Below are 19461 nucleotides of genomic sequence, written 5' to 3' on the forward strand. Positions count from 1 at the left end.
ATAAGCATCACTTAAGCCATCTTTAACAGCCTGGTAACACTTCTAAGAGAATGAAAATTACTATCAAAACCACTGCCATATTAATAAGATTACTTAAAAGAATAAATAAGGCTGTACTAATTACTTTTTGTAACATAAACTCTACCTAAATTATCGTTGGTAAATTACCTAGTCTAGGAAGCCTTTCTGTCATAAGCCTCTTTACAAAACTAAAGCTGTTCTGGAAATCAGTTGAATCCCTGAGTATTGTCTTTCTCCTAAAGCCCTACCATGCCTGCAAACCTGAATGCGGACAATGTTATTTTGCATTCTGACCTCAAAACACTCAATATTTGGTGGGATTTCCATTTTACTACTAGCAAATTGAAAAGAAGGATACAGCACTGAACAAGTGTCCTTTAAAAAGTGTTTCTACGTTGGTTAAGAGAACTTGAACATTCCGAGAATTCCCACATACACACACACAAAAAAAATTAAAAACCTGTGTCTTTGTACTATGAATTTCAAAAGGAATGAGATAATGCCATCACCAAATGCTTGTGCTACTGCAATTGTATAATCATTACCAGAACATTTCTGAATACAAACATTCGGGGTGGGGGGGCGCTCTTTTTCTCTCCTATCTTGAAATGCTCAGTAAGGTTGCAGAGAATGAATAATCAGACTAAGAGACAAAGACAACCCATGAACAGATGACAAAGAAAACGAGACGGAAAATAACCCCCGAAAGCCCAGAAACCATTTTGGCTACTTAACTAAGTAATAACATTACAACATTAATAAAAATGTTTCCCATAATAACTGGAATAATAAAATAACATAATACTGAAAATAATCACTGAAATTATGAAAAAGCAGCAAAGCCACCACATGAACCCCACGTGCCCACATCTTTTCTTTAATCTCCACCACGCTCTGTGAGGTAAGTACCGTAATTATTCCCAACGCACAGAGGAGAAGTGTTGAATATAAGAGTGGTTAGGTGAAGTGAGCAAGTACACACAGCTTTTCAGAACGTACACACTGGAGATTATCTGATTCCAGTCCATGTAGTGATACCCTCTGGACTTCTGCCCAGTGAATTTGGCCTTGCCGTTAATCTGGCCTTTGGGAGGTAATCTATATCTTACCTGATAGGAATGCCTTTGTTTAGTGTGAGGACGGGTCGCCTGGGTCTGAGGGTGGGAGTGGCCACACCTGATAGTCCTTGATGGGGGCTGACCAAACTAGAAAGACCAACCGCATGACTGACAGTAGGAGATTTGGTCACATGGGATGAGGTGACTTGGAAACTGCTCTCAACCCCATATGCAATCAATCAACCATGACTGCAGAATGAAGCCCCAGTAAAAACTTTGCATGCTGAGGTCTGACGAGCTTTCTGGTTGCCAATTCTCCTCGTGTGCTGTCACACATCAACACCAGGATGGTAACACATCCTGGGGACAACAAAAGCTTAGCATTCAGGACTCTTCTAGAGTCTGCCTTATGCTTCTCTTCCTTTGGCTGATTTTCATATGTGTCTTTTCCCGGTAATAAGCCATAATCATGAGTATAATAGCTTTCAGTGACTCCTGTCAGTCCTTCTTGTGAATAACCAAACTCAGAATTCACATTTGATGATATAAATGAGGGCAGTCTGGGAACTGTGCGCTCAAACTTCAAAGTCTGGCTAACTCTGGGAAGCCTTCCACTGCAACATCACCATGCAGTTAACCCTTACTACTGCTCACCATGATTTAAGAAAGCAGTGGGCTATCCTTGGAAGTCCCTGGTTTTTGTTTTCGTTTTTGTTTTTTGCTTTACAATGTTGTGTTACTTTCTGCTGTTTAACAAAATGAAATCAGCTAAATGTATACATATATCTCCATATCCCCTCCCTCTTGCGTCTCCCTCCCACCCTCCCTATCCCACCCCTCTAGGTGGACACAAAGCACCGAGCTGATCTCCCTGTGCTATGTGGTTGCTTCTCACTAGCTATCTATTTAACATTTGGTAGTGTATATATGTCAATGCCACAAGTACCTGGTTTTTATTTACACATAAGGGGAAAACGTCACAAAGAAAAAGAAAATCTCACTTTTCCTTTGTGGAAAAGGACAACCTCCAGAAGAAAGGAATTTTGAAACAGCTACTAATCAAATAGTCCCTAATCAAAAAAGAACCAATGCTGTCATTTTCTTGAATTTTTTCCCTTCAAACAGTTTACTGCATAAAAATAAATACAAAAATGACAGTGTTTTATTAATTTGAATATCCTTCTGTCTGTTACAATGTCTGTAAATATTTGCAAAGAGGGTGGATTCTTCATAGCATGTTTTCTAGTGTAATGGTTTCTGATTTATTTGCAGTGACATATATTTTATTCATTTAGGAGATGGTATAGCACCACTGTCCTGACAAACTGATGTACACAGGGCTTGAAAGCAATAATATTTTAACATAATGGCATACATTTGAAACTAGCAGGTAAACTGCGGAAGAAAACCAACAGAAGGAAAATTGGGTCTAGATAAGAAGGGGGTGATTTCAATGCAAAAGACAAAGAGAGGTGTTTTAACAAATTTCCTACAAGTGACCACTATGAAAACCCAAACATTCATCATCATCCAATAAAAGTCAAATTCCCAAATGATGTACTAATTCTTCTCTAGAGACTGCTATAAATTTTAGATGATGGTATTAAATACTTAGAAACATTTTTTTCTGAGACCCTTCTGAAAGAGGGATAATAGCTAATTTGCTAACATTTATGTGCCAGGCACTGTGTCAGCCTCATCTCCCTATTCCCAGGATGCCTTTGACGCATCCCCTACTTTCTGAGGTCCAACTGCACTGCCAACCTTGTCTTTGCCTCTCAGACATGCTGAGCTTTGGGTTGACCTTCCTTCTTCTTCTTGTGCTCTGGTTTCCTTTTGTCATTCAGAACTCAGCATAACTGTCATCTTCTCAGCTTAAATGAGACTGCCCCTCCCCCCCCAAGTCATTACTCACCCCTCACTTCCACCACATATCAGCTGTCTCTCACTACGTGTAAACAGTATACATGTTTATATGAGTGTTTGTTATTTATCTGTATCTAATTCATTGCTGCCTCCCCAACTCCTAGAACATAGCAAATACTCAACGCTCAATATCTGTCTGCTGAATGCACAATTAAGATGAATGAAGAAACTCTAGCAATAACTCAATATAAGGCAGATATTAATTTACAGCTGGTGACTGATAAAGCTAAGATTTTAATTCCAGAGCTTATTTTCTCACCTGGTAGCTGTTTGGCCTCCCCAGAAGAAATGAGACCCAGAGAGGTTATATAACCAACCAAGGTAACACAATGTTTTAGTGAGACCCCTGGGATCACACCCCAGTGGTCACAGTCTTGGTTTGTTTCCGTTTCCATTAAACCACACTGTTCTCAATATGCTCAAAGGTGAAAATTAACCATCAGTTCGCTTCTTCAACTTCAGTATTTCCTGATGATACTGGAGTTAACAGCCTATGAGGCACATACCCGCCATTTCTGAAATTTAAGGCTCCTAAAGGCTTTTCAGACCATCAGCAGCCATTCAAGAGTCTCCAAGGACTCCTAAAATTTAAGTACAAATTAATAATCAGGAACTTCCCTGGTGGCACAGTGGTTAAGAATTCGCCTGCCAATTCAGGGGATGTGGGTTCGAGCCCACGTGTCGCGGAGCAACTAAGCCCGTGTGCCACAACTACTGAGCCTGTGCTCTAGAGCCCATGCGCCACAACTACTGAGCCCGCGTGCCACAACTACTACTAAAGCCTGCGCGCCTAGAGCCCATGCTTCGCAACAAGAGACGCCATCGCGATGAGAAGTCCGCGCACCGCAACGAAGAGTAGCCCCGCGCTCGCCGCAACTAGAGAAAGACTGTGCGCAGCAATGAGGACCCAACGCAGCAAAAATAAAAAATAAAATAAATAAATTTATAAAGAAAAAAATCAAACATGACAGGTTGGTCCATGCTTCATACGCAGAAAAGACACAAAGGCCACTCAATCTTATTTCCCCAGAATAATATCGGTGATGAGAGATGCTGGGTTATAATGTTCTAGTCTCCTGCTGGCAATATAAGCTTAAAAGGAAAAGATTCTGAAGTCTTTGCTAACCTAAAGGAAATTATCCAACAGTTTCTTCAAAGCTAATTTTGATCCTCCAAAGGACAAAACCTTGACTATTCATACAGATATTCATAACCAGCAAAAAGCAGCCTGGCTGAAAACAGAAGGGGGCCTCATGCCTAACCAAATGGATTCCGTGTAACATTTAGATTGATGCTAAACTTTACTTTTTGTGACGGGGGCATTTTTTTGTTATGCTGGCCTGGCTCCTAAGCTCCATTTTAAGTTTATAACCTAAAATAAAGGGCATATAACACTTCTGAACAGGACTAATAATTCCAAAAATCCAATCCTGAGGTGGTTTTTTTCCCCTCCGAACACCCAGAGGCTACGAGTAATAACTCCCTTTGAATGTAAGCAGAAGCTTTATGAGCTCCTAAGGTAATGTCACTAAAAGATCAAGCTGTGGCCAATCAATTCTAATGGTCATACTGCATACAATTTCTATGAAGAATGAGCGAGAGGAACAAAGGATTGCAGGCAGTTGCATTACTTTTACTAAAAGAAATAAAAGTCCTAAAATACTACAGTGTTATCTCTGAAATTCCTACAGAAGAGGAAAGCATACCCCATTTTCTCTTGCTGACTTACATCATAGCTACATGACCAAAAAAAAGGAGGAAATGAAGAGGGTAAATCCAAAAAGAGAGCTAGGGTTGGTAGTGCTGTTTAAGGCAGAATGTAAATAAGAGGGTGGATCTAGAAAGGAATATTCAATGTACTTAAAAGAGATACCTGACCCAAACAGAAGGATCTCTAGCCCACATCAGAGAAAGTAAAAGAATATGCTGCCAGTGAGATGAGATCTAAATTCCAGGCCTTGCTATTCCACAGGAAAGAAAATTCAAGATGGAAACACTCTGTAGCAGTGGGACATCACCTTTGACTTTGGTATCAGCAGTCTACAGCTAGAAAATGCTTTAAAAAAAAAAAAAGCAAGGGATGACTAGAATAAAATTCCATTTATATTCTTCCAATGTCAGGGGAGGCCGAAGAATTCAATCTTAAGATAATTCATTTCTTTAACAACTATTTGAAGGCCAGACACGCACACCATGTGCAAAACTAGCTGTGGCAGATACTGTCGGTTGTCTATACAGCAGTTCTTCCCTAAGTGTTTTCCTTGCCTTCAGAACTTGCCTTTTCATCAGAGATGCTGAAAGCACCAGATATGTTACCTTTCTAGGACTCTTTGTAGTTTTTGACTGGAAAGCAGGGTAGACAGGGGAGATCGGGTTATGAGACCAGTAACAGCCAAAAAGGGGTGTATTAGTTTGCTAGGTCTGCCATAACAGAGTACCACAAACTGGGTTGCTTAAGCAACAGAACTTAATTTGTCTCACAGTTTGGAGGCTAGAATTCTCAAATCAAGGTGTGGGCATGGTTGATTTCTTCCGAGGGCTCTGAGGTGAGGATCTGTTCCAGGCTTGTCTCCCTGGCTTATAGGTGTCCTCTTCTCCCTGGGTCTCTTCACCTCATCTTCCCTCTCCGTGTGTCTCTATATCCAAATTTCTCCCCTTAATAAGGATACATCCATAATGGATTTGGGTCCACCCTGATTATCTAATCTTCACTAATTACATCTGCAATGACCCTGTGTCCAAATAAGGTCACATTCCGAGGTCCTGAGGATTAGGGCTTCAACACACAAATATTGAGGGGATACATTTCAACCCATAACAAGAGGTAAAGGAAAATCTGCTAGAGGCTTCTAGGAAAGGGTCCTCACATCTTTGAGCTCTTGAACCAACATGAATCACGTTAACTCTAAACATCATGTGTTGGAAAAATAAACCTCTGACTCATTGTTGTCATCTGCAGCTCAATCTACTCTAACTCACATGCTAAAAGAAAACAGGGAAAAGATAATATAGCATACTTTAGATGAGAAAGAATAAAACACGAGGAATAACTAATTCATCCATTTCCCACGCCTGGAAATGTTATCAAGCAATTAGGTTAAAAGGAAAAATGCTGGAGTATGACATATATCTGGAGTATGACAGCATGACAGAGAGCATTAGAAAGTGATAAAATTCTTTAAATTGCTAAGTTAATAGTTCACTACTTGATTTGCTCAATCGTTACTTCATGCTTTGTCCATAAACAGAAAGGGAGAAACTGCGTGAGAAGCAGTATTCAATAGTTACAGAATTAGAACTGAAAGTGGCTGTTTAAGCTTTACAAGTACTAGAAATAAATGTTCACATAAATGAATGCTCCTCCCTAAAGTGGCAGATCCCTTTCAACGCATGACAATTTTTTTAAACCAAGAATTGTATTTTTCCTCTCACTGCAACGTGCCTACAAAAAACACAATAAGGCTCATACCCATACACGTTTACTTGCCTAATAGTCATGTTTAAGGTCAAATATCTGGACTTTAGCACTTCAGTAAACCAATCACAGATTTTGATGAAAGCTGTCATCTGTTTCACTGGATGGATGAATATTCAGTATGTAATATAGTTGAGTAAAATAAGAGAATTTGGGAATACTTCTGAGGGTAGCTAATATTTTATCTTGATGCTTTTAATCCAATGGCTATATTTCTGATTTGTGAAATATCTTTACATTTCAATGATACGTTTAACCAATTTACAGTCATATTGCAGGAAATAATGTACTGGGGAGAAAACAAACTTAGAGGAGATGGGTTGAAGTCTTAGTAGATTAAAATGTTTTCATAATACTCTGTCTTTCTTTATTTAAATACATGTTATTGTCTTTTTATGAATGTGAGTTTTAGTGCTTTTAAATCTCCCTGACATCTTTCCGTAATACCCAGTCCATAATTATACCCTTCTTGCTAGATGGCTTAATAGCAACTCCACATGATAAAAAAATGTTACAGTACTATTGTTAGATGCAGTGCGCCATGTGTACAATATACCCAGGAATACACAATCCATGACTCATTTATTTGAAAAGAAAAAAAACACTTATAACTCCACTTTCTATTATACCAACTTATACTGAGTATCTCTGAAGTGTGCCAATTCATAAGGTTCTCCCCGATCATACTGAATTGAAAACACTTCATTAATCAACTCTTTTAAAAATATTTCTTTAGTATACTTCTGTCAAAGAATTTAATAGAGCTGGTTATATTTGTGGTTTCTCTTCTTTACCAAAGAGATTGGGTCAAGGCTTTCTGGGGCCCAAGCATGACTTTCTTTGTGTATTTTAGAAAGAATGTTTCATATCAAACTCTAGTTGAAGGCTATTGTTTTCTATGAAAAAATAATTATACAATAAAGGATTCCTATGGTTGTAATGGAGAAGCCATTAAGAAGTAACGGGGGGCTTCCCTGGTGGCGCAGTGGTTGAGAGTCTGCCTGCCAATGCAGGGGACACGGGTTCGAGCCCTGGTCTGGGAGGATCCCACGTGCCGCGGAGCAACTAGGCCCGTGAGCCACAACTACTGAGCCTGCGCGTCTGGAGCCTGTGCTCCGCAGCAAGAGAGGCCGCGACAGTGAGAGGCCCACGCACCGCGATGAAGAGTGGCCCCCGCTTGCCACAACTAGAGAAAGCCCTCACACAGAAACGAAGACCCAACACAGCCAAAAATAAGTAAATAAATAAATTTAAAAAAAAACAAACTTCACTTGTCTGACAAACAAAATCTTCTTGAGTACTTAAATTCTAATAAATTAAGCTTTTAAAAAAAAAAAAGTAACGGGAACTGGTGATTACATTTTGTAGTATTTTTGCAGCTGTAATCTCAGGAAGTAGAAAAGAGCGTACTCTTTTCCTGACTCCACCTCCATAAGCAGAAGCCAGCACTGTGTTTGTAAATGTCTAAGTATATGAAACACCATCTAGATCTCTCTTCCCACTTCTTTCCCCAAACAAGGATCCTGCTTTTATATTTCTAGACCACTGAGGGGAATTAAGGTGGGTTGTAGGGTAGGTACGGAGATCAAAGAAAGCAGGACAAAGGACAACCACTCCCAAAACTGTATTTGGAACTACGGGTGTTGGTGGGGGAAAGTTTCTCAGAGTTGCAGAAACTTAAATAGTTAAATAATTTTTCAAATTATGTTTCATTTGATCCACAATTAAGATTTATTTTTCATCGTGATTTATTGTAGACACAGTGTGCATGTGTATATACACACATACAACTGATTAAAAAGTTTCTGGAAATAATACTAATTCTCACTGCATGCTGAATCATAACATTTTTTCTATTCTCTTCTATTCTATTCCATTTTCTACCCCCAATTTGATAATCCATGGTCTAGAAGCATCCTCTCTTGTCCCCAGTGTCCTAGATTATTATTTGGGGGGGGGAGTGGAATTGTAATGATTATAAGGTATTTCTTTCATTTCCTTCACTTAAGAATGATACCAACCTTGGCAATGAAGGAAAAGAACCAACCACATTCAAAATGGTGGTTGCAAGATGCAGTGATGACAAGAGAGCCTTCTCCAAATCTGTTTACCAGCTACATCCTCCGTAGGCTTGGGGAGAACAAACAATATTGTGCACTACTCCTAGCCTTGGCAATGAAGGAAACATATTTTATTCTGAAAAACAGTGCTCCTCAGTTCTGTATAATATGGAGCAAAATCCCTCATCATAAATACTTCACAAACACATGCACAGTCTCCAATGTCAACAAAGAAAAAATAAACACTGACCATCAGGCCCTACTCTAGACACTTTGCATCCACCAAGTCACCTAATTCTAAGTGAATATTAAACACTGAATAAAAAATGGTACTCATTTGAATGGTACTGCTTTCGTTAATACTGACATGGATTATAAATAAGAATCCTGAGGGCTGGTGAGGATGAGTTACATCTCACTATATTTTTGGTACCACCATTCTGGAGAACCTTTTGGTGGTAGGTATGAGAAGCCACAGTCATGTAGGAAGTCTAAAGAAACTCCACTAGATTATTTCATTAATCCTTCCTCCATATAACCATTTAGTAGCAATCTTTCCCCATTCTGAATTCTCAGAACAATTTTTGTGTATTTCATTCATCACAATTTCCCTAGCCTACTATATATTACCGTTACTTGTTTTTCACTCACAACTCCTCCATCCCCAGTCTTTAAAACTTTATAAGACAGTGACTATATTGAACACACATTTCAACCCCCCTAAGCATCCCCATCATACTGTATATATTGCATAACTTGGTAAATTAACATTTGAAAGGAAATGTGTGTGTTTATGCTTCATTGCAAATGGTTTTACCTTACAAAATGTTATTGCTGATCAAAGAAAGAATCTGGCCACTCTCAGGACAATTCTATAAGCAGCTATCCTATCTCCAACTGCAATATGTATGTCCAACTACAAAATAATCCATTACATGAAAATATGAACTTACAGAAGCTAACTGAGTAACTGCATCTCTGACTCTTAGAAATACCCCCCGTGTTCTTACAGTCAAGGCATTCACTGTTATTAGGTGGCTATTTCTGTTTGGGCAATTTGCAGGATCTTGGTCACCGACAATTCAGCCACTCCCTCAGAGCACTGAAAACACAGGTACTACGCAGGAGCTGCTTCCCTAAAGCCACATATGAATGGCACTTTTATAAGCAGCAGCACTTTATTAGTAATCTCCTGTATAATTGCTGAGTGCTGAAGCAAAGCCCCATTTCTGGATTTTAATGACTTGTTTGAACAGCCACCAGAGTCATTAAAAAAAAAAAGAAGTTGAGCTTTTGGTAGGCTGTTTATTGCCCAGATCTCCAAGGAAGTTTTCTGTGCTTCAAGTTACTTTCAAGAGGGGTTTCAAGAGGGTTTCAAAACATCAGCATCTGCACAAGTTTTACCATTCCATGGAGTGGATCTCTTTGCAAAACAACCCCACATCGGTGATACATCATTTATGTGAACCACAAATTTACTTAACGTGTAACCAGCATGGAATTCTTACTATAGTCTAATTCTTCTAAGGTTAGGATAGAATGTTAGGATTTCAATCAGTCACCTGTTGGCTGCCTGAACACACTCCACAGTTCTGTCTCTTTATCTCAGAATTTGAGCTTTACTTAGGAAGCCACGTTTGTTTTTCAGATAGAACCTGAGCTAGATTGTCTTTTCAGGGTTTTGTAAATCTGAGATTCTTTAATTACGTGAAACGTGTATGACGTGACCCATCATATATATTTGGAAACTTTGGTTTGGACTCATTTAAAAATCCAAATGTATTTGGCACAAAGTCAAATTTCACCCTTAAAAAAACTCATAGGTCTAGCAATACTGGGCCTTCTTTCTCTCCTGGCATGCCTCATCTGGGCACTGTCATACAGAGAGAGCACATTCTCAGCTCTCCCTGCAGGCAGCCCTACAGGGAGTAACACATTCCGGGTTGTCAGTAAGAACTGCACCTATAATTACGTGCAAAATAACTGTGTTTACCAAATAAGTTGTCTTGAACTGACTGATACCATCCTTCTGCCTGGAATGCTTCCCCAATCTATCATTCAAGACACAGCGTCTCTTTTGATAGTCCAGCCAAAATTAATCCCACTTTATCAGAAATTCAATTGGATTATACCTCTCTCCAGCCTCTGTATTTTAGTAATTTGTGAGCAGGTTTCCTCCTTTTTCCCCAACCTATGGCTTTCTATTGCCTTACAGCAAAATACTTTGCCCACGATAGTACAGCAAGTGCTTGACAAAAAATGATCTTAAAAAACATGTATTTATGCTTTAGGACAGGGGTCAGAAAACTATGGGCCATGGGCCAAACGCAACTGCCTTCTGTTTTTTTATGACACATTATTCAAAAATATAATATTCTATGACACATGAAAATTATATGAAATTCAAATTTCAGTGTCCATAAATATAGTTTCATTGGAACACAGCCATGCCCACTCGTTTATGTATTGTCTATGGCTGTTTTCACATTACAGTAGCAGAGATGGGTAGTTATGACAGAGACCATATGGGCCATAAAGCCAAAAATATTTACTATCTGAATATTGTACAAAAATGTGTGCCGACCACTGCTTTAGGAAGGACCATGTCTATTAGCAGAACAGCGACTTTGCCTTGGGATAAACAAGATTTTTTTCCCTAATACTTCCATCTAGCTTTAGGCAAGTCATTTAAGCTCTCAGAGCCCCTGAGTTCTCTACTGTTATGCAGGAATGATACCAATATTATAGGGCTTTTGTTGCAAGGATAAGCAAAAAAATTTAATACAGCAGCAGTGCCATAAATGGTATTGCTATTGCCTATTTGTGCTTAGCCCTCAAATAAAACTTTTAATTACCTCTGACTGAGGACTAGTAACTTATGACACTGTGGTCTGATAAATGACTTAATTCATTAGAGTCTCATAACTACATGGCATGAAAAGTAGGAAGGAATTGTCCTTATCTTCATGGTGGTTGTGAACACTGGCACCTGTGTTCTCTAAATCTGGTTTGAGCAAATAATTGCAAGTATTATGCCTAAGACAAAAGGTGCCTATTAATCTGTGGAGGGTGATAACGTCAAAATATTTTTTAAAAAAGGAATCTTAATAACACCCACGGCACCATTTCTCACTGAGAGACGATCCTCCAACAAGTATTTACTCTCCACTCTGTTTCCAAATAATTACTCACCAAAGCAGTTATCAATGGAAAACTCAACAAAACCAGAGCAAACAGCTTTCAAAAACCCCATGAAGCAGAAAAAAACATGAGATTCTCTTATACTGTTGTAAGCTGAATGTTTATTTTCTCTCTTCTCCCGTAATAGGAATAACTGCGCCACAGCACTAAGGATTCTCATTTTACTCTGCTGTGTAATCAAGCACATAAAAAAGGCATGTGGGGCACTGCATACGCTGCACTAAATATTATATCTTAACTAAAAGATGGAAGCTTACTCAGAAACCCATGCAGCACATTGTTCAACAGCCAACACTTCATAACTACCTACATAATTCTGCTCTGCATATGACCACTTTTATATATTTCTTGTACATATGTTTGAGTTTAAATATCCTGTGCAAGAGTGTGCACACACACATACATACTCATGGGATCAGAATGAAAAGCTCTGTTTTCCTATACAGTCAAAGTATTTAAAAATCCTATGAAAGAACCCCCAGTAATGAAAATCTCATTTGGAGGCTAAAATTCCAGGAGCCCTGCTACAGAAACTTAAGGCTAATACAAAAACACACAAAAAACACACATGTTGCCCTCTGTCTGTAAACAGACAAGGTGGTACATCAGATTGCCCTTTATGTTGTACAGAACAAGAGAGTGTATGATGCCGCAATGAACAAGGTAGAACAGGGAAATGCTATTCCCAGTACTCAGGTGTTCTCTGTCCAGGGGCAAAACCAATCAACATCACAAGGGCAGCAACTGATCCCAGTGCTGCCTGGATGCATTAAGTCCAGTCAATAGCAGCCTTCACCACCCCTCCTTGCTTGTAGGATTAGAGGAGCAAAGAATGTTCACATGCTTGGAATTAACAATGAATTAGTCACCAGAGCCACTCAAAACAGCAGCCTACAAATTCCACTCTCTCTCGCACGTCAACAGACACCATAAAGGTGTCCACACACAAAAAAGTGAATGGAGTCACAGGTTCAGAGGATGTGAATTCATGAGTCACTACACCATCTCACACCATCACACACCATGCCTTAGGTTTTCTTTCTTGACTACCTTCCACAGATGATGGGTCTTCAGTGACTATGCAATAAGACGAAGAAAAGAGCCACTTCTTCCTTGAAGAAAAGAGCCACTTCTTCCTTGAAATAGTCTCCCAAGGTCACTCATCACAAGCTGGGGCTCAGGTCTACCTGAGACAGTCCTCTTTTTTTTTTTTTTTAACTGTCCTTTTAGTTAAAAGGAACAAATTGCTTCCTGTTTAAGTGACAGGTGGGAATATTACCTTTGTCTCCAGCAGTGTCATAAATAAGAAAAGTAAACCCAGGTGGTATAAAGAGAAAGCAGTAAGTCAAATACCAAGGTAAGAGCTTAATTCCTCAGCTTCCAGGCAGAAGCTGGAAGAGGAAGCACATTAGCAAATCTAGGGTCAGGGAGGGGTGCAGGAGTTTTTTGTCTTTTCTTTTTCTGCCAAGATCAAGTTTATTGTTTTTCCTTCTTTTTAAGCAATAAATACCCAAAATGTAGTGTGACCAAAAAGCAGTGTTTCACACTCAGCAGATGCTTTTCAAAATGAATAGAATGCTGAGCAAACATTTTATTATCAGCAATATTTTAATCTTAACCATCTAACATGGGATTTTATAAGTAGTAGTATTGCACTGACCCAAAACTGCAGGATTGCATTTGTAATCCAAGGTCAGTTATTTCAGGCTCCAATGATTGTGTCACTGACTTGAAAGATAAAAGAAATAATAAATAAAAAAGGATGTTGAATAATTTTCATTTATATATTTATCTACTGAGGGACAAATAAATTCTAACATTTCAGCCATTTATAGACGTCATTTACCTTCTCACTTTCACTGACACCCTTCAAAGAAATAAATGTGGTGCTCCTTGTGGGCATTGTTAGTTAGCCTTCTGTAAAAACAAAAGAAAACTGGCAGTCACTGGACAATTACCCACCACAGAAAAATGGCTAAGCCTCTCCTTGCCACAGTTGGCAAATAAAAAGTTGTTCAATAATGTGATACGGCTTTAAGCTTATGGAAAGCCGTATCAGAACAGATAAAATGACTATCTTCTCCTATAGTTTCTTCAAATTATACACAGAGAAACTTATATATGTAAAGATGCATCCGTAATTTGATTGTTCCCTACCACATAAAATAATTTTAAATTTAAAAATATCTTTATCTAAAATAGCATCCAGTGTTGCATATCTAATCACAAAGTTCTGTCACTTGACATTGTCTCAAGCTTAAAGTGTGGACTAATGATCAAAGAAAGCAACATGGAGAAGTGAACATAATTGTATCTGCATGTCTCATGGATGGGGAGGAAAAAGCGACAGGGCACCTTAGGGTTCACCAACAAAACGGGATTAAGGAGCCCTGCCACTTCCCCAATTAAAATATGCAGCAGTTTTTGAGTAAGAATCCATATTACTTTTCAAAGGTTTTCCTTTGAAAGTAATATGGATGCAAAACGGTGCCTGTTTATGGATATTCTGTTACATCCAAGCTACGAATTTATGGAAATGGGAAGGGGGTCTAGGTGCAGGTGAGGCTTGGAAAAGATGAATGGCCAACGGCAGGTGATCCTAGAAAGTGGGGAAAGGGATCCCCATGGAATACCCCTCAGGCTTTTTCACTGTCACAGGATCCGCATGATATATTAAGAAAAAAAAAAAAGTTTTAAAACTGAGAGAAAACAAAAGATAAAAAGTATGTAAGAGTTGGACACCACACAGCTGACGTGAGAATTACAGAAAAACATAGTAAAACACCTTGCACAGTGCCTACCACTGAGGACAGCCAAGCAATGATGGGCATTATTTTTATGCAAGCTCAGAGGCACTGACTGACAGCTGGTATTAGTGAGGAAACGGCTGATTTCCACACTGGTGATCATTTCCAAACACTCAGCAGTGAGCTGGATGAATCAGCAGAGTGACCTGAAGCGATACACATTAGTGGGTGTCCACAATCCATTCCAGAAAAGCACCTGACAGTCCTCAAGAGGGAAAGACAAAGGAGATAAACACAGAGGCCAGGGCTGGAATTGTATCATGAATGGCAATGTGTCCCTCAGCCACCTGGCCCACCAAGGCAATCCCGAGCCAGTTAACACCAACTAAGCCTCCCACTTTTTGACTTCGGAGCAGCTCTATCTACCTCATAGGCACCATTTTCCTTCCGGCACCCCAGTCTCCCTGGGGCAACACTTTCTGTCAATTCACTTGAGCCTATTCACCTGGAGAGCAAGTAGAAGATGTTGAAAATACATTAAAATGTTTTCAACACACAACTCCTTCCAGTGCACCCCTAGTCTGTTGTGCACACACACACGCACGCACACACACGCACACACACACCTGCCTCCCAAACACTGCAAAGTATCAACACTCTCCCTGACCCAGCACCACAGAGGAACCATTTGGTTCTTTGCTGTAGGAGGATCTACAACACACCACACTCAGAAAAGGCTTAGTGCAGCTGAAAGCTCCAGACAGAAACTCAGGCAATCTAGAACAAGACAGCACTGGACCAGTAACTCAGTAACGGCTGTGTGTGAGACAGGGCCTGAAACACTCTGAACTGTACTGTTCTCACTGACAATGTGAGCAGAGCCGGCATCACAGAAGCATGTGTACAAAAGCATACTGTATGTGCATGAGCATAAATGCAATCCAGTTTCACCAAAGGTTACTGTTATCAATGTGCTTCCTTGCTTTCTCACCAACTATTTCTTCTTGGTGTCACTATGAAGACACCTCCCTTTGATCTTGATCTCCTGCTCTGATACCCCAGCCACGCACACACACACACACGTATACATGCGCACATAAACTGGGTTTTAATCTTTTGGTTTCAACAGACTTCCAGCTCATATCACCCAGACACTCTTCAAGCACCTCAAAACTCAACATGCCCAAGATACATCCAAATCCCTTCCTCTTTCTGTGTTTCTTATTTCTGTTAATTTTCTCATTATCTCCCCACTCAACTTCAAAACCTCAAAGTCCCCTTCAGCAATCTCTTCTCCCTCACCAGGCACAACCATCCAATTGTCCTTCACATCCTTTCAGTTGTGACTCTGTAATTTCTCTCATCTCCCATCTTATCTTTTTGACTCCACCTGCCCTAGTCTGCACATAAGTTATCCCTCACTTGACAGTAACTTCCAAGCAAGCCTTTTTTAGTTTTTCTTCCTTCCAATGTATCCTACGAACATCCTATTGGGGCAAAGGTCTGTATATAGCAAAGTTAAGATGCCAACATTCCTGACTTAGCAATCTCTAGGCCCAACCTTTTTATCTAGCCTTCCTCTACCTCTTCTCTCCAAGTGTGCAATGGGCAGAATTTAGATTTATAATTTCCAATGGAAGTATAACTACGGTTTATAACACTGTATTCTATAAGGGAAATTTGCTGAGAGAGTAGAACTTAAATTTTATCACCAAAAAAGAAAGATACATAACACATATATAAGTTTACATTTTCTAGTAATAAGAAAGGAAAATGAAACAGGTGAAATTAATTTATTTGTATACTGTATATATCCCAATATATCAAAATATTATCAATCTAATATGCAATCAATATAACTGCATATTTTTTCATAATATGTCTTTGAAATCCAGTGTGTATTTTACACTTATGACAACTCTCAATTTGGATTAGCCATGCTTCAAGAGATCAACAGGCCCATGTGGCTAGTACCAAACACACTGGGCAGCACAGATCTAGAGAAACATAGTCTGCATTTGAAACCTGGCTCCACTCAACTGCATGTGACTTTAAGCAAAGTAATAATCTCTCTGTACCTCAGTTTCCTCATGTAAAGTAACAAAAATAAAGTTATTAGGAGAATTAAATGAAATTAATTAACACAAACAGATTGATTAAGCTGGGGTTGACATGCAATACATTCCAATATACATTGATCGTCATTATTAACAAAGCTACTGCATGCTTGCCACAAATACATATAACTAGGAGCCCACTCTATTTTACACTTTGCTCTAACCGTGAATGAATTTTTTCTGCCTGACTGAATGTTTGTGTCCTCCCCAAAGTTCGTATGTTAAAGCCCCAACCCCAGAGTGGTGACATTAGGAGGAAAGGCCCTTGAGAGGAAATTAGGATTAAATGAAGTCATGAGGGTGGGGTCCTCATAATAGGATTAGTGCCCTTATAAGAAGAGACCATAGAGCTTGCTCTTTGTCTCTCCCTGCCTTGTGAGGATACAGCAAGAACAGAGCCAAATGTAAACCATTAAGAGTGTCCTGTGAGGAAGTGATCAGCCGGCACCATGATCTTGGACTTCTCACCCTCAAGAGTTATGAGAAATAAATTTCTGTTTAAGCCACTCAGGCTATGGTATTTTGTTACAGAAATCTGAGCAGACTAAGACACTGCCTTGTTCTCTTAGATTATGTCCAGTTTTAACATAATGGTTATATCCATGGGCTATGGAATGAAGCTGTCTTATAGATTACTCTTTGACTTCCCTTATTAGCTGTGTGAATTTTAGGAAATATCTTAACTTCTCAGAACCTCAGGCCCTCATTTACAAAATAGGGATCACAATAGCACAAGGTTCAGAGGATATAACTCAGGCAAGGCCCTTTGCTCAGTGCTTGGTACAAAGCAAGCACTCACTACATGTTCACTCTAATTATTATTATATTAAGACTCATATCAAATGCTGTTCTCTCCATAAATATTTTTTCTTCCTTCCTTTCTATAAGATCTGTCTTCTTAGAGCTTCCATGCCTGTTTTTTAGTATTTTTCTTAAATAGGATCCTAAATCTTAGCATTTTTTTCTCCTCTCAATTGTTTGCATGTGTCTTCTTTCCTTCCTAGACAGACAGCAACCCGAATAATTCATCTTGGACTCCTCCACAGCACTTACCACAATGCCTCACACAAAGCAAACACTCAGTAACTGCCTGACAAATGGCAACTCCGGTCGCAATGTAAGAGATGCACTGTAGAAAGGAAGGAAAAGCAGGCAGAAAGATGAGGAGCAAGGCCAGGGCAATAGTTGAGATGAGAGATAATAAAGACAGGACCTGCCTACGAAAGGTGTACCGGAAGTGGGAATAGGGATGGGGTGAGAATAGGGGACAAGGAAGAGGAAGAGTAATTTAGTGTAACAGCATAACCACTGCCTTCCCTTTGCAAAACATGTGTCAATTGACTAGAATCAAGATTCCTTTTGTTGTGGCTTGTATAAATGCATAGATATGTGTGAGTATGTTATACTCAAAGTTCACCATTATTCATGAGTTAACACTTAAGAATGTACCCTTACATACCAGGAACCCAAATCCATTTAGCTCTGCTAATACAATTCATGGAAAGACGTAATTTGCACAGGGGTACTTAAAAACACTTTCATATGATGAGTACTTTAAGACTGCTTAACACTTAAGCAATAGTCAATGAAATTGGTTTGAATGAGCACTTTATTTGCAGGAATCAGTGAACCAACCGACAGATACTTTCGAAACAACAGCTACCTTAAGAGCTAAATAAAATTATGGGTTTTATTTAAGCTTATGTGTTTGTTGAACTCTAATAGCATTTCAAATACACATTATTCCAAAGCCTTCTTAGGCACCGTGAAGCTTACAAAAATGCAATAGGTGGAGATCAAGGTTATAGGAACAAAACACACCAACAATGTTGCTTTTTCCCCCCCTGATTTTCACATGCATACTCTGATAAGCCATCAAGATTTAAACAGGATAAATGAAAAGCAATTCAAGATTTAGGCAATTGAGGGAATTATCTGAAGTAAGTTTACTGGTGAAAACACGGAGGATGTCAAGATTTATAAGCAGAGATCAGCGACACCTCCATTTCGCCAGTATCAATGCTATCAAATCATATTACACTACACACAAATAAATACTATAGAAAAAAACGACAGTCATTTGAGCTTATGACAACAGTTTACTTGAAGTGCCACATCCAATGCCACAAACTCATTTTCTCAGTGATTACAGGGTGGTGGTATTAGAACCAATTGAAAAATATTCCCCAATTATCTCAGAGAGAACTTGGAAAGTTTATTTTGCTTCCAAAGCTTTCCTTAATCACTATTTGTATGACAGACTAGCACAGAAAGACTTTCACATTAAGATGACAAAGAACAGGATGGAATATATGATTAAGGGCACTCAAAGATGGGTACCAGTAGGCTTGGTTTGTATTTGCACACAAACTACTGGCTTTAAAACAAGCAGAGTTTATGATTTGCAAATGCAGCCCAAACATGTCTCTTTTGTTTGTATATATTGTCCATTACACACTACACTGTTAAAGGAAGCCAAGGCTCATCTCATGCTTGACGATCACGCATTTTATCCTTATTTATAATATCAACAATTTTTAAAAAAATAATTTAATCTAGGTGATCTAAATCATCTCGTAAAGGTATGGTCTCATAGTCTCAGTTATAATATATTTAGGGATACCTGTGAGTGGACACAAGCCTTTACTGCCTTGGTAACTCCTGAAAGAGGCCAACATAAATTTCATAGGTTAATGCAGCTCTGTGGAATAGGGTTATGCCAGGTCATAGGGGCTAGAGGTGGGGCATTTACCACTTTTGATGATGTTTAAGCCAGAAAGGGGGAGGGGTGGGAGACATGTCAAGATGATTTCATCAAGGACCTGGTGTCTTCTGATTTCTCTGACCTCAATGCAA

At 39.2% G+C, this 19461-nt stretch overlaps 1 protein-coding gene across 1 annotated transcript in view; it reads right to left on the bottom strand.

Annotated features, from left to right (window-relative positions):
• The window catches only part of CNTN3 (contactin 3), a 321834-nt gene that overhangs the window by 207781 nt on the left and 94592 nt on the right, over window positions 1-19461 (bottom strand). The gene's annotated exons all lie outside the window — the stretch shown is intronic.

This window comes from Pseudorca crassidens, chromosome 10, assembly GCF_039906515.1.
Source record: "Pseudorca crassidens isolate mPseCra1 chromosome 10, mPseCra1.hap1, whole genome shotgun sequence".
Classification (NCBI taxonomy): Eukaryota; Metazoa; Chordata; class Mammalia; order Artiodactyla; family Delphinidae; genus Pseudorca; species Pseudorca crassidens.